Source organism: Prionailurus bengalensis, chromosome F2 (genome assembly GCF_016509475.1).
Source record: "Prionailurus bengalensis isolate Pbe53 chromosome F2, Fcat_Pben_1.1_paternal_pri, whole genome shotgun sequence".
Lineage (NCBI taxonomy): Eukaryota > Metazoa > Chordata > Mammalia > Carnivora > Felidae > Prionailurus > Prionailurus bengalensis.
In genome coordinates, this window is record NC_057353.1 from 5,584,064 (window position 1) to 5,591,332 (window position 7,269).

Below are 7,269 nucleotides of genomic sequence, written 5' to 3' on the forward strand. Positions count from 1 at the left end.
TAGGTGGGAGAGAACTTTCAATGTGGCATAGATTGGGTTTTAATGAGAAAAATGAAATCAAAGAAAAGGGAGTGACTGAAGGCACCGTCGGCATTTTATGGGATATGTTCCCTGGTCTCACTTGAGTTCATTGACTGCACCAAATGCACCACATCTCAGACATATTTTGTTCAAATACAATTGTTGAAGTATTTTTTTAAAGTCTTTTTTTTTTTTTACTGATTTTGAGAGAGAGAAAGAGAGAACGGGGGAGGGGCAGAGAGAGAGAGAGAGAGAGAGAGAGAGAAAGAGAATCCCAAGCAGGCTTGCACTGTCAGCGCATAGCCTGACGCTGTGGCCTGACACGGGGCTCGAACACACAAACCATGAGATCATGACCTGAGCCAAAATCAAGAGTCGGATGCTTAGCCGACTGAGCCACCCAGGTGCCCTGTGAAGTGGGTTGTAACTGATGGCCCCATCCTGGGGACTTCTTCCAAAGCATTCTGTTTTGATTTCCCCAATATAATCGTCGAGCCTTAACATCCTTCTCTATAGTCTTTGTAGAGACACTATATTTTTGTGGGGATTTTTTTTTTGTCAGATAAATACACAGGAAGCGTTTACCATTATATCTGATAGCTGTACCATGCCATTAGAAAAATATATGCACAGTACATGCTGATGACTAATCAGTACCCATACAAGCCCCAGAGCAAGGCTGACAAGTACCTTCGTAAGTCGGACGTCTCTCAGCTGTCCTTTAGACACTGTGTTTCCACCTTTAGTCATCCCATTCCTTCCTTGTGTCCAAGAGACCAGAGTTCCAATGCCAAAGTCAGTGGTCCTGAGCCTGGAACCTGAAATTAAGTTTGCCTCTTGGTGGAGATCAAGGCAAAAGAGTGGGAAAAGGAAGGGTTTTACCTGCAACCAGTAAGGGGAAACCAGGCTATTTCTCACAGCAGTGCCCGCCCCTTCCCCAACAACAACGTTGGGGAGGTTTTAAGCTGAGGGGGCATGCACATTCATGGACGGTCTTGGCAAAGGAGAGCTCCGTATAGAATTGGGGCCAGAGTCATCCTGGGTGGACAGAATCCGGGTCCTGGTTGATTGAAGTCATGGGGGCCCGCAAGGGTCCGCGTCAAGGGTTCTCTGGATCCAGTCAGTCCAGGGTTTGACTTCTCAGAGGGGCTTCAATCCTGCAAAAATGACTGAAGACTCTGCCCTAGGTCATTACTTTTGAAATAGCACTGGGAGTGTTACCATTGCTTTGTTGTCTCTGATAGCGTTAGGCTATTTTTAGGCCTGGTAGAGGCTGTTAGATTTTGCATTCTCTTTATTTCCTAAAATATTGAACTATCCTGGTCTATTTTTCTGCAATTTGAACATAGGCAGTTCTGCAAGAAATTGGCTTGGGCAAGTAATGCCGGTCAGGCATGGGTCACAAAATGGCGGGGTGGGGGGGGGATGGCGCCTAAAATGATATTCTTTATGTTAAGAAAGCTGTGTCTCATCTTTCTTTTTCCAGGGGACCCCTAACTTATCTGTCTATAAGCCCATCACCATGGTAACCCTTCTGGGGCTGCTCTTTCCCTCAGCACCCAGCTGCTTGAACATACCCTCTCTCTCCCTTTGACTTCCCATTTCTTCAACAAGAAGGTACAGGAAAAGGTGTTTGAATTTGTGGCCTACATGATGCTGCTTCCTACTTCTGTAACTGTTGGCCTCATGGATCCAAGGACAGAGATTTGTTGATCATTCAGGGGGAGGAGTCTACCCTGTTTCCTCATGTTTTTAAAAAGAGGGCTAGGAGTACCAGGCACGCGAACATTCAGCTTCCATGGTAAAACATCTAACTTTGTTCATGCAGAGATGGTTCCATAAATGAAAGATGATTAAAGTTCTCAGAAAAAGTGCATCGACTCTCTCCAACCTTCAAATTAGCTTGTCTACATTTTGGCACAGATATCTCGATCTAGGGATCAGACAGAACCCTGGATGTAGTTACCTAGCAACAAGCTTTAAATGATAATGAGGTTAAGTAAGTTTGCCCAGGATCCAAACTGAATGAGGAACAGACACCTGGCCAAGGTACAGCAAAATCCATTAACTTGAAAAGTCCCAGGAGTCAAGGTTGCCTTCTTAGGTATAAACAAATATAATACTTCAAAGAAGGTAAGTTGTGTTGATGTTTTGAGCTTTTATTGCATTTGAAACTGTCCCTGTGATTGTTTTCTTTTTTCTCATTTTGTTTCTCTTTTTGTTTCTCTCTGTTTCTCTTTTTTCTCATTCTGCCTGTCCTCGCCCCCCAGCCCACCACTGAGTCTTGCCAGCCGTCCCTCCTCACACCTGTGACGTCAGCTGCCCTTCCATACTTGCTCTCACCCCCTCCAGTTTACGTTGCTATGGCGTCCCCCTGACGACACTCTTCTCTGTATCTTCAGAAACCAGTCCACAGAGACAAAGTGCAAACTTTTATAATTAATTTGGCTTAGACTTTTCTGTTCCTCTTTCTAGTCCTCCATGGCACTGGAATTTGTTGCGGAGCATAATGCTTAGATTATTAACGTTTATAGTTAAGACTATTGTGCAACCAGGGGCTCAGATGGGACTGAGTGGGAAGGATCCATTTCTGTTCATAACCATGTGTGTTCCCCCTGTGACCTGAACAGGTGTTTCCTGGGAATTGTTGAGGAAGGGTCCTCCCTTCTCACCCACCTCTCTTCTGAGTTGAGTGCCCGTGTGTGTCCGGACAGATGTGCACAAATTGCTTGCAGCCTGCCTTTTTCTCTGGGTCATTCTCAGCACCAGAACGGGCAACTGTGCCTTGTGAGAGACTACGAGGGAACACGGCCACTGATCCTTTCTCAAGATGCAAAATTGGAGTCCGTGTTATCTGCTCATTTTCTTTGCTCTGCTAATGGAGGGATCTACCCCTGGTGATAACCTAGATGGACCTGAAGGGCATTGTACTAAGTGAAATAAATCAGAGAAAGACAACTACTGTATGATCTCACTTATAGGTGGAATCTACAACAAAACAAAACAAAACAAAACAACCAGCAAACTCATAGAAAAAGAGTTTAGGTTTGTGGCTACCAGAGGCAGGGTGTTGAGGAAGAGGGAATTGGCAGAAGGTGGTCAAAAGGCACAAACTTCCAGTCATAAGATAAATAAGTACTACGGATGTCGTGTACAATATAATGCGTGACGGCTAATGCTGGTCTATCATCTATAGGAAAGTTGTTAAGAGGGCAGATCCTAAGAGTTCTCATCACAAGGAGGATTTTCCTTTTTCTTTCCTTTTTATCGTATCTACACAAGATGACGGTCGCTAACTAAACCTACTGTGGTCATTTCACATTATATGTGTATCAAATCATCACGTTGTACACCTTAAACCTTATACAGTAATATATGTCAATTATTTCTCAATAAAACTGGGAAAAAAAGAAAAAGATGTTAGAAAATAAGTTTTTGTTTTTTTATGTTTTTACTTTCAAGTAATTTCAAATGTGCAGGGAAGTTGAAAGAAGAATACAAAGGATTTCTGTATATCCTTTAATACTGTCTCTCTCACTCTTTACACACCTACACACACACGCACACACACACACACACACAGTTCATATTTTTCTGAATCATTTGAGAGTAAATTGCAGACATGATACTCCATTACCCCGAAAACGAAGGCACTGTCCTCCGTAACCAGAATATATCCATCAAAAGCAGGAAATCAACACTTATATGATCCTACCATCCAATGCACAGACCTCATTCACATATTGAGTTGACCCAATCACCTTTCCTATTCAGGAACGGGATTCAGCCTAGGATCTCATGTTTCTTTTCTTTTTTTTATTTTTTTTTATTTTTTTTCTTTTTTTTCAAAGTTTTTATTTTTATTTTTGGGACAGAGAGAGACAGAGCATGAACGGGGGAGGGGCAGAGAGAGAGGGAGACACAGAATCGGAAACAGGCTCCAGGCTCTGAGCCATCAGCCCAGAGCCTGACGCGGGGCTCGAACTCACGGACCGCGAGATCGTGACCTGGCTGAAGTCGGACGCTTAACCGACTGCGCCACCCAGGCACCCCTAGGATCTCATGTTTCATTTAGCTACTACCTGATTTTATTCTCCTTCATTCTAGAACAGTTCCTCACATTTTCCTTGTGTGTGTGTGTGTGTGTGTGTGTGTGTGTGTGTGTGTGTGACCTAGACATTTTTGAAGGCCAGGTGTTGCTTTCATTTCAATTTAGTCTGATGATTTCTTATGATTACATTCAAGTGATGCATTTGGAGCAAAGACACCAACAGAAAGCTATTTTTTAGGGTCAGGCTTCCCCAGTCCATCATGCTTTATGTGTGACCCCCAGATGTTCCTCAGATGCGAGCAGTGATTTTGTGGGTCATTCCACAACTGTTCCATCACTGTTTTCTTTTTCCTGTGCCTCTGCCCCAAAGCAGAGGGGAGGTGGGGAAGGAGGGAGGAGCATGAGGGGCCGAGAAACTGGCCGGTCGGGTTAGGGAGGGGTGAAGTCAGGGACAGGGTTACAAGCTAGGCCAAATTGGATTTGGGGCTGGTTGGAAACACAAGTGACACGGGAGGGAAGTGAAAGCAGCCTCACCCTTGAAGGTCCTGGGTTAGGGTTGGGGTGTTAAGCTCATTACCGTGATGTACTGCTCCGTGGTATGGATACGTTCTTACTAACTTTGGACAGGTCAAAAGTTAAGCCACCCTCCCCGCCTGGCATCCACTTCTTCAGCAAGGCCTATCCAGTGACCCTAAAAGATCTCTCACCACTTTGCTAATCAGAGGGTCCTCTGTGTATCAGCAGCCTGGCATCCTGTGGGGGGGATCTACCATTGTACCAATGGAGAAACTCAGCCAAACTCCAGACTGGCTAAATCACAATTTCCATCTTAACAAGCTTCTCGGGTGGCTCCTATGCACATTCAACTTTGAGAAGCACTGTCCTGGAGAACATCAAATCTGCCCTATAATCTTCATTAATTCATTCCAAAATATCCGAGCACTCACATCATGTGTTGGGCAATGTGGGAGACTGGGGCAGAGGGAGACTGTTTTGTCACTCTTTTTCTAGTCTTGGACTGAATGCATTTGCCTTTTAAATGCATTTTGTACTTCTCTTTTAAACTCTAAAACAAACGTCCCTTCACCTCAAATATTCTAATTCAACCTTTCTAGTGTGGTACCAGCGTCTTTATTTTTTAAAGGCTCCCCTGGTGATCCTAATATGCATCTAAAGTTAGGTCAGTACCACTTTTTTCACACGCGGAGGAATGATAGGAGTTAAATGTATCAATGTGCAGCAATCTTAGGAAGAAAAAACTTCCAATACTCCTGCCTCCTCATTCTTGAACTTCAGGATTCAGGATTTTCCTCCCTAGTTTGTTTCAGGCTTATACAGATGTCACAATTAAGAAACACAACCTCACCAAATCCCAATTTCACATGGTTCACTTTCTGACCTTCACCTCCTCTCTTCTGCTCGCTGTCTACGGTATCTGGGCTCCAGGAGTCCTGCGACCCCACTAGAACTTCTAATCTATCCATCCCGCCATATTTTCACTTCCTGCCTTATCAAGATTACATTTAGTGGCCCAACACCATAATAGCTTCTTCCTTCCCTATACCCCTGACTCCCTTGCCCCTCCCTCCTCCTCCTCCTCCTCCTCCTCCTCCTTCTTCTTCTTCTGTTTATTTATTTTGAGAGGGTAGGGAGGGGTAGATAGGGAGAGAGAGAGAATCCCAAGCAGGCTCCACACTGTCAGCACAGAGCCCAGCGAGGGGCTGGCTCTCATCAGCGGAGAGATCATGACTCAACTGACGGAGTCAGGCGGGGGCCCCGCCCCTCCCTTGTCTCTTACCACACCCTCGGCAAACCCCAAACCCGGTGGAATGTGACTTTCTCTCTGTTCACACCCGAACCCATGCGATAGAATGTGGATGTAACACAAACACAACAAATACAAAATCCCAGATCGTGTTGACCTGCCGATTGGTCTCGCCTTAAGTCCAATGGACCGTCGGTGCTGCCCAACAATCTACCCCATTTCCCTAGTCTGGTAACCTGCCACATGATTTTTTGTGTTTTAGCCTTCCCCCCGCCAGACTTCCTGTTCCCACTCTCAGCAATGGTCCCGTCCTATCTCCGGGAAACAGCGTAAGAAGTCCACCAAGCTCCTACCGCCCCCTTACCGCTGCCTGCTGAATTTGCACACGCTCGCCTGGCCCCTCTGGCTGTTCTGTGGGCGAAGAGCCCCGTCCTTAACCAACACCATCCCTGCCCTTGCACTCCGGATCCCGCTCTTCCGTCTACACAGGCACCCGAGTGGCCAGCCCTCTCGCTCTCCTAGAACACCAGTCTTCGCCTCCTCATTTCTATCAACTTTCAGGCATGATTCGCGTCCCATTAAAAAAAAAAAAAAAAAAATCTCTTGAACCAGCCTCTCAGGCTGTTACCCTTTCTTTGTTCCATTTTGCTCTCTCTTTCTTATTTATTTTTTGAGAGGGAGAGAGAGAGAGCACGAGCAGAGGAGGGGCACAGAGAGAGAGAGAGAATCCCAAGCAGGCTCTACGCTGTGCACCGTGAGGTCATGACCTGAGCTGAAATCAAGAGTTGGAGGCTCAAACAACTGAGCCACCCAGGCGCCCCCCCTGCCCCCCCCCCCCCCAACTTTGCTCTCTTCATAAGGGGCTGTCTATATGCATTGTCTCTCTTTTTTTTTTCAGGCCATTATTTCTTGATCTCACTTTAAATTGCTATTTTTATGGGGCGCCTGGGTGGCGCAGTCGGTTAGGCGTCCGACTTCAGCCAGGTCACGATCTCGCGGTCTGTGAGTTCGAGCCCCGCGTGGGGCTCTGGGCTGATGGCTCAGAGCCTGGAGCCTGTTTCCGATTCTGTGTCTCCCTCTCTCTCTGCCCCTCCCCCGTTCATGCTCTGTCTCTCTGTCCCCAAAATAAATAAACGTTGAAAAAAAAAAAAAAGAAAAAAAAAATAAATTGCTATTTTTATGATAAAAAAAAAAAGATCTCCATGATGCTAAGGGCAACGAATATTCTCAAGTCTCAGTTTACTTCCTTGGGCAGCAGAATTTCAAGAATCAGCCCACTTGACTGGAATATTTCATTTCCGTTTTCATTTCCAGGACGTCCCTCTGTGGTTCCGCTCTCGCCCCTTCTCAGTCTCCCTTGCTTGCTCTTTCTGATTCCTCTACTCCCTTAATATTAAAATGCCCCACGGTTCTGTCTTCCGTCCTCTTTTCT